Source organism: Mastomys coucha, unplaced genomic scaffold, assembly GCF_008632895.1.
Source record: "Mastomys coucha isolate ucsf_1 unplaced genomic scaffold, UCSF_Mcou_1 pScaffold15, whole genome shotgun sequence".
NCBI lineage: Eukaryota > Metazoa > Chordata > Mammalia > Rodentia > Muridae > Mastomys > Mastomys coucha.
This window is the reverse complement of record NW_022196897.1, coordinates 115,604,892-115,613,691: the sequence shown is the minus strand read 5'-3', so window position 1 is coordinate 115,613,691 and position 8,800 is coordinate 115,604,892.

The window sequence follows — 8,800 nt, the reverse complement described above, 5'->3', positions numbered from 1 at the left end:
GCTTTGCTGGATACAATAACATGGGTTTGTAGCTGTGGTCTCTCAGAACTTGACATCCATCTTTTTAAGCCCTACCAAGTTTTAGAGTTTCTACTGAAAAATTGGCTTTTATTTTCATGGATCTGCCTATGTATGTGACTCAGCCCCTCTCCTGCCACTTTAATATATTTTCTTTGTTCTGAATATTTCTTTTTAAAACTATAACATTATGTGGGAAATTCTTTTTTTTCTCCTTTTTATTGGATATGTTATTTATTTACATTTCAAATGTTATCCCCTTTCCCGGTTTCCCCTCCAGAAACCCCCTATCCCATCCTCCCTCCCCCTGTTTCTTTGAGGGTGCTCCCCCCATCTACCCACCCACTTCTCCTTGCCCTGTCATTTCCCTACACTGGGGCATTGAGCCTTCCCAGGACCAAGGGCCTCTTCTCCCATTGATGTCCCACAAGGCCATCCTCAGCTACATATGTGGCTGGAGAAAATGGGTCCCTCCATGTGTACTCTTTGGTTGGTGGTTTAGTCCCTGGGAGCTTATATTGGTTGGTTCATATTGTTCTTCCTGTGGGGCTGCAAACCCCTTCAGCTCCTTCAGTCCTTTCTCTAACTCCTCCATGGGAACCCTGTGCTCAGTCCAATTTTTGGCTGTGAGCATCCACCTCTGTATTTGTCAGGCACTGGCAGAGACTCTCAGGAGACAACTATATAAGGCTCCTGTCAGCAAGCACTTCTTAGCACCCACAGTAGTGTCTGGGTTTAGTGTCTGCATATGGGATGAGTCCCCAGGTGGGGCAGTCTCTGGATGGCTTTTCTTTCGGTCTCCACACTTTGTCTCCATATTTCCTCCTGTGAGTATCTTGTCCCCTCTTCTAAGAAGGACTGAAGCACCCACACTTTGGTCTTCCTTCTTCTTGAGCTTCATGTGGTCTGTGAATTGTATCTTGGGTATTCTGAGCTTTGGGGCTAATATCCACTTATCAGTGAGTGCATACCATGTGTGTGCTTTTACAACTGGGCTATATCACTCAGGATGATATTTTCTAGTTCTACCCATTTGCCTAAGAATTTTATGGATTCATTGTTTTTAATAGCTGAGTAGTACTCCATTGTGTAACTGTACCACATTTTTTGTATCCATTCCTCTGTTGAAGGACATCCAGGTCCTTTCCAGCTTCTGGCTATTATAAAGAAGGCTGCTATGAACATACTGGAACATGTGTCCTTGTTATATGTTGAAGCATCTTCTGGGTATATGCCCAGGAGTGGTATAGTAGGTCCTCAGGTAGTACTACGTTTAATTTTCTGAGGAACCGCCAGACTGATTTCCATTGTGGTTGTGCCAGCTTGCAATCTATGTGGAGAATTCTTTTTTCTGGCTCTGTCTTTTTGATTTTCCTGTACCTGAATGGACATTTCTTTCCATTTGGGGAGTTTTTTTCTATGAGTTTACTGAAAATACTTTATTGACTTTGCTATAGAATTTTTTTCCTTTGTCTATAATTTGCAGATATAGCCTTTTCATGGTGTTGCAAAGATCTTGTATATTTCCTTTGAAGTTTAGAATATTTGCCATTGAGTTTGACGGTGTGATCTAACTCCTCTCTGTTGTCTCCAGGCCTTGATGTTCTACCCTGGGGTTCTCCTTTGAGTTGCTTTTTTGACTTATGGAATCTCCTTTTCAGTTTCCTTTCAGCTTGGTTTTTCTTCAATATTTCTGTCTCTGTTGATTTCTATTTTCACAAGTTGAATTGCTTCCTTTGTTTAATCCAGCCATTTGCATTCCCAGGATTCCCTTCAGGAGATTATCCATATCATTCTCAAACCACCCACAAGTTCATTCATGTTCTTTTGAATTCTTTGTCTGGAATTTCATGTAAGTCAGTCTATCGGGATCATGACTACGGGATTGGTCAAACATGTTTGCAGGCGACATTTTGTCTTGGCTTTTCATGTTACGTGTGTTTTGCATTGAGACTTCCTTATCTCAGTGCATTAGTTTGTTGAATAAGTCTTTCTGGCACACATATGTTTCCCACTTATTTGTACTCTCTCAACACAGATCTAAGTGTAATAAGCAACAACCATTTCACAGTCTGCAGAACGATCTGCCATACAATTTCTTCCACCAAACAACTTGGCTTATTGCTTTCGAATCCCTCTCCATTCAGATTTTCAGGACATGGGCAGAATGCAGCCAGGTTCTTTTCTTTTCTTTGTTTTTACTTGTAGATTTGTTTATTAAGGCACTCTTTTTCCTTTAGTTCTTTTTAAAAATTTTCCCTCTCACATATTATATCCTAACCAGTCTCCTCTCCTTTCCTTCCTTCCTCTCTTTCCTGTCCCCCCACTCTCTCCCTCACCTTCCCTCTCCCTCAGGTCTACCCCTTTTTTTGCCTCCCCTCAGAAAAGAGCAGGCCTCTCACATTTTTTATAAGTATAGCATGTATGGTCCCTAACCCGGTTCCCAATAGAGTCCTTGCCCTTCTCTGACACTTCATACACCAGGGCTCTGGTGCCGACATTTCTCTTGTACTCCGGTTTGCCAAGCTTCCACTAAACATTAGTTATTTCTCTTGATGCTGTAACAAACATAACATAAAAAGAGCAACTTTACTTTAGCTCACACTTTGAGAGCCTGTCATGGCAGGCAGGGAAGGAAGGACAGTGAGATCAGCTCTGTCTGTGATGGCAGGGAAGTGGGGCAGCTGGTCCCCTGTGCTCCTACTCAGAAAGTAGAGAGAGGTGTGTGGTGGTGTGCTCTGCGAATGTTCTCTTTTCTTTAGTCTGGGACCCTAGCCCAAGACATGGTGCTCCCCACATTCTTGGGGAGTAAGTCTTGACTCTTGAGTTAACCCTCTCTGGAAAGTCCCTAACAGGCACACTCAGAGGCTCCTAGATGACTCTAAACAGGGACACACGTGCACCACACCCCCTCCTGACTGTTCCCCGGCACTAGTCACTTTTGGATTTGTGGTAAGAGTCTATCTGAGTTCTCACAGTGTCATCTATCCCATACCTCCCTTCCCACTCCCACAGTCTCCTGGTCTGTGTGACCATGAGCCTGTAAAAACCGCCGAGCATTGCGGCTGAATCCTTACAACCTGACTATAGTAGGGATTCATTAATAATCATTTATCACTCACTGAAATTTTGGCCTAGTAATTTTATGGCCTGATGGTACCAGAAGGTCACAGCAGGCAGGATGAAGTGTGCCACTGCCATATTTTAAAATACCCAAACCCTTCTGTAGAATTAAACCCTCAGCCCCACAGAATTCAAACTCAAGCATAGGCTATCAGATTTATTTACGATGTATGTAATTCTCCCATAGGCCACTAGGAGGCGTCTCTTTCCCATTTCTAAGGACTATAAAATACTGGGAAGAACACACTGCAGTATATCCTCTGGGAGGAGTGGGGAAATGTCACTGTCTACTTTAAAATAACAACAAATCCTCTTATATTTTTACATATTGAAGATGTTTTAATGTTGTTAACGTGCTTGCATAAAACACCTTAATGTGGCCGCATGTTTCAAAAATTGAAATTTCATTAGAAAGAAAGAAAATCTATTATAGATTAATTATAAATTACCTGGACCAGCAGGTTGTTTTTCAGTGACAGGATCCTGAGTGAGAGGACAAGTTAATCAGGAGACAGAGGACAGATGATAGAGAAGAAAGTTTGGGACCAGGAGGCCTTGCATAAACTGTTTTATGTCAAGCAAGCTTATTAAGATGTACAGCATCTTATATATTATTTTTAGGGCAGAGATGGGACAGAGTCAGCAGAAACTATTATATGATGAGGGCAAAATCAGTATGAAGCTAATCAAACAATGTTGCACAAGGGGAACCCAGGGTTTCTCATGAACATTACAGTCTGTGCACACAAGGGCTTGGGACTGATAACCACAGCCCTGGAAGATAGGAAGAGCTGACTCGCAGGATCTGAAGCTATACCTCCCCCATGGCCTTGGTCCCAGGCTCGCAGGACCTGAAGCTATATCTCCCCAAGGCCTTGGTCCCAGGCCATTACCAGTTCTGCTAAGCATGATCCTGGTTTTAGAGAAGAAACTAAATCCCTTCTCCATACATCAGAACTCAGGAAAAGCTTTGCTTCATCATCCTGCTCTTAACATATAAAGCCTGAGCACAATGATGCTCATAAAGGTACAAGAAGGCTAATATGAAGGCAAGGAAAGGGGATGACTTCTCTAAACCCACTTCCTTTTATTTTTACTACTACCACTGTATTACATGTTCACTTATGAAGGCTCCGGAGAGGGGAAAAGAAAACCCAAACCAAACCATAATGGCATAAGTCCTTAGTGAAACAGGTTCTGGGTTGAGCCTGACTGTCTGACACCAGTGTTCCAAAGCAACTGAAATCAAGGTTTGTAGAGGAATTGACGACTTAGAGATAGAGCAGGGTGAGGGTGAAGAGGCTGATTCTAGGAAAAGGGACTCCTGTGCCCTCTGCCAGTGGTGTAGCAGCTGCTGCACCTTGCTGGGAGGAGATATCTGAAAATGTCTACAATGGCACCCAGGACTCCTTGTAAACCCACAATAAAAAGCACCACTGGATCCCACGGTAGACTCAGTGTAGGTAGTTAGGCATAACACACAGATTAGACCCTTGAGACAGTCCACCTGGAGATGTACCCTAGGTCTGCCATTTTCAAACCTGGGAAACCCTTAGCCTAGAGATTCTTGTCACCTGCCTCATTTGTATAATTGAAATAATAGCAACACTTTCTTTAAGGATGGTTGCAAAGGTTAGATAAACATCTATAGAATACTCTGAGCAGTAATTAGCAGAGTTATACATGACACTTTTTCCAGCCTTGGCCAGTAATCATTTCGCCATATTCGTTATTCACAATTTCATTTACTTTTTGGTCCTTTGTGTGTGTGTGTGTGTGTGTGTGTGTGTGTGTGTGTGTGTGTGTGCATGTGCATGTGTGTGTATGTGCATGTGCTTGGGGAAGGAACAGCTATGTAGCTTACCAGAAGGGGCACTGGAGCTGAAGAACACATTTCATGGCTTCAACTTGTCTGTGGTGTACAACTGTGTGAGGTATTCCTGCTCCTACAAGCAGCTTTGAGGAGACCTGTTTGGTCTTTGTCAAGAACAACAAAAATCTACGAAAGCAGAAGAGGAACTAGTTGGGAGGGAGAAGGGATTGGTATGAGTGACAGGGGTCGAACATACAATACAGCATATGCACGTATGAAACTCATAGTTTTCAAGTGTTGATACTGTCACCTGGACAAAAGCTAGAACTGACCTGGGCCAGCAGGCTGCTCTCCAGTAACAGGGTCCTAAGTGGGAGAGCCAGAAGATGAGAAGACGAAAAAGATAGAAAATCCTACATATGCTGACAGAGTATGCCAAACGCACACCTTTAATCCTAGCACTTGGGAGGAAGAGGCAGGTGGATTTCTGAGTTCAAGGCCAGCCTGGTCTACAGAGTGAGTTCCAGGACAGCCAGGGCTATAAAGAGCGTTTCTGTCTCGAAAAACAAAAACAAAAAAGAAAGAAAGAAATACAGAATCTTACATTTGTTTTCAGGGGGAATGTGCCAAGAAGATAGCTAAATCAAGTGATTTTGACAAAGAGAACACAGGATGCCTTGGACACAGCTGACTTATGACCAACAACCACAGTCCTTCAGAGGGAAACCCTAGGCTCTCAGGAGCTAAAACCTTAACTCCTTTGAGGCCCCGGCCCCAGCCTCAGCCTGGACTGCTCCTGGGCAAGGACACAGAGCTAGCTTTCCCTCAGTCCATTCATCAGGGTCTCCAAGAAAGTGGTCTGGCTCCACACATACCACTGAAGAAGCAAGCCTCAGGGTGGACCTGTGGGAGCATATCTAGATGATGTGGGAAGACCTGTTGTGAATGCGGGTCCATGGCTGAGGGCCTCAGACAGAATCAAGAGGAGAAAGTGAACTGAACGCTAGAACTCACACTTTCTGTGTCCTGGTGTCACGTAACCAGCCTCCATGTTCCCGATGCCATGGCTTCTCCACCATGGTGGACTGTACATGCTGGAACTGTGAGCCAAAATGAACATCTTTCCTTAAGTGCTTCTATTAGATTTTTTTTTTTTTTTTTTTTTTTTTTTTTTTTTTTTTTTTTTTTTTTTTTTTTTTTTTTTTTTTTTTTTTTTTTTTTTTTTTTTTTGACACAAAAAAAAATCCCCAAAAAGTAATAAATATGCCTTGCAACTATGAGGTTTATGGATATATGCTGATATATGCTAATAAAATATTAAATAGTTTTACCCTCAAAAATGTCACCAGCTAAACTGTGTGGAATATGCCTAATCAACCAAGCTTCAAAACCTAGCCACACATTGCTACCTAAGCATTCTGAGAGATGGCACCCTATACCACAACTCTAGAAAAAGATCAAAGTTCAAAATCTGAAAATGTTTTGTATTGAGTATGTATTATTTTGTACCATGATAAAGTATAAAAAAAATAGGAGTTGGGGCTATCTATAGAGGAGCACAGTGCTGTAAATTTCTTCCAGGCTATGCTTTCACTGCATCCTACACATGCGGATGAGCTGTGTACACATGCGGATGAACTGTGTACACATGCGGGTGAGCTGTGGACACATGCGGATGAACTGTGTACACATGCTGGAATTCTAGAGAGGCGTGCTCTCTTACCTTTCTGTCATCGTTGGCCATTCTGAAGGCTTTCAGTTACCTTTTCTGCACTTGGAAGCTGGCGGGCATGGTTGGCATTGATGCTAATGTCCTCACGGTCAAAGAAAACTGAGATTGTTTACTAGTTTAACTTTTTTGATGTATTGATATTTTACCATTAGAAAATATTATCATCTCTGGTAACATTTTTGTCTATTTTGCATATTTATATAGCCCTTCCAGATTTCTTTCAGTTACCATTTTATAATACATAATGTTTATCCTTTCACCTTTAAGTCATATCAACTTTAGAGTTCAGATTCACTTTTTTGTAGTGGCGTGTAGTTGGATTTGGCTTTTTAAAAATCCAATTTTACAGCCGGGCGGTGGTGGCCCGTGCCTTTAAACCTAGCACTTGGGAGGCAGAGGCAGGTGGATTTCTGAGTTCGAGGCCAGCCTGGTCTACAGAGTGAGTTCCAGGACAGCCAGGGCTATACAGAGAGACCTTGTCTCAAAAAACCAAAAAACCAAACCAAACCAAACCAAAACAAAAAACAAAAATCCAGTTTGACAGTAGTTATCTTTTTAAAATATTTAAATTATATTCACTTTCAATTTTATGTGTGAATGCTTTGCCTGCTGTAGGTCTGCACAACATGTGGATTCTCATGTTCTATAGGGAAAGGGCATTGGATCCTCCGGAAGTGGAGGTCCAGATGGTTGTGAGCCACCACGTGGGAGCTGGGAGTTAAATCTGGGTGCTCTAGAAGTGCTCTTAAGCACTGAATCTCTCTAGAGCATCGTGCAGTAGTTATACTTTAATTGAGATGTTTGTGCTTTTCACGTTTAATGTGTTAATATTTTGGGCTGGAGTCTGCCATGCCAATACCTGTTGTTTGCATGGGTGATATGGCTTTCTCTCCCGTTTCCTCTTGTTTTCTTTTTCCTTTAACTGAGTATCTTCATTATCTCGATGCTTTCAGCACCCTTCTCCAAGAGATGTTCTCAGTGATGTTGGGGACTGGGATCCCTCATCTTTGTGTGCCTGACTCCTAGAACAGTGTCTGGCACACGCAAGCAGCTCACGAATAACAATAAATTGGCAAGGACACTTAACTAGAACATGTTCAACCGAAAGTGCCTTAACCAATGAGAATGTGTATTATCTCACTTCAACATAACTCTGGAGGTTGATAGTTTTGGCTTAGCAAAGACAAGGTCAAAGCTCTATGTTCCTCAAAGGCAGTGATTCGCTGGATGCTCAGTTACCTTATCTCCTCACATGCTAAGAGTGAGGTGCAATAAGACTGACAACTCAAATAAGGGATCTAAAGTATTCTCATGAAGCACACTGTTCTTCTCAGAGGTGTTATGGGCACAGTGTGCACTAGAATGCATACCTCATGCATATACTGTCTTCCGTGTATACTTTGGCTGGCTAAAACGGGCAGAGGTAATGCGGATCTGGTCTGCTTTGTAAGAGTTTACAAAAGGGTCAGCCTTACCTGCAGGAGCCACATGGCAGACATGAAATGGGCTGACTCATATTTTCCTGATGCTCTGGGACATACCTCAACTTCTGAACTGAGACGATGGGCTTCTAGGACAGCCCCAGCCATGACCAAGGACAGCCAGTCTGTCCTGTGTAAACGTTTCCATGGGAGAACTCGCTGTGCACAGCTTCCCGTAGGGCTTGCTGAGCTTTCCTAGAGCCATGCTGTGTCCCCGCAGTCCCTTCCTTCTGCTTCTTCTTTTTCTGTGTGTGTGTGTGTGTGGGGGGGTGCTTTTCGAGACAGGGTTTCTCTGTGTAGTCCTGGCTGTCCTGGAACTCACTCTGTAGACCAGGCTGGCCTCGAACTCAGAAATCCGCCTGCCTCTGCCTCCCACGTGCTGGGATTAAAGGTATGTGCCACCACTGCTCGGCTCCTTCTGCTTCTACTTTCACATGAGGCAGGCCTGACCACAGTCTTCAGGGCCAGTTTCTACCTGCCCCCTTTTGTTTGCATGAAATGTCACCTCTGGTCATTTTTATGTACGTCTAACCCCATTTTGATATTCTCAAGGACCTAGTTGATAACGTTTTACTTTTGCTTCTTTAGCAGCTGAAATTGGGTACCCCCCCACCTAGCTCTAACCAACAAATC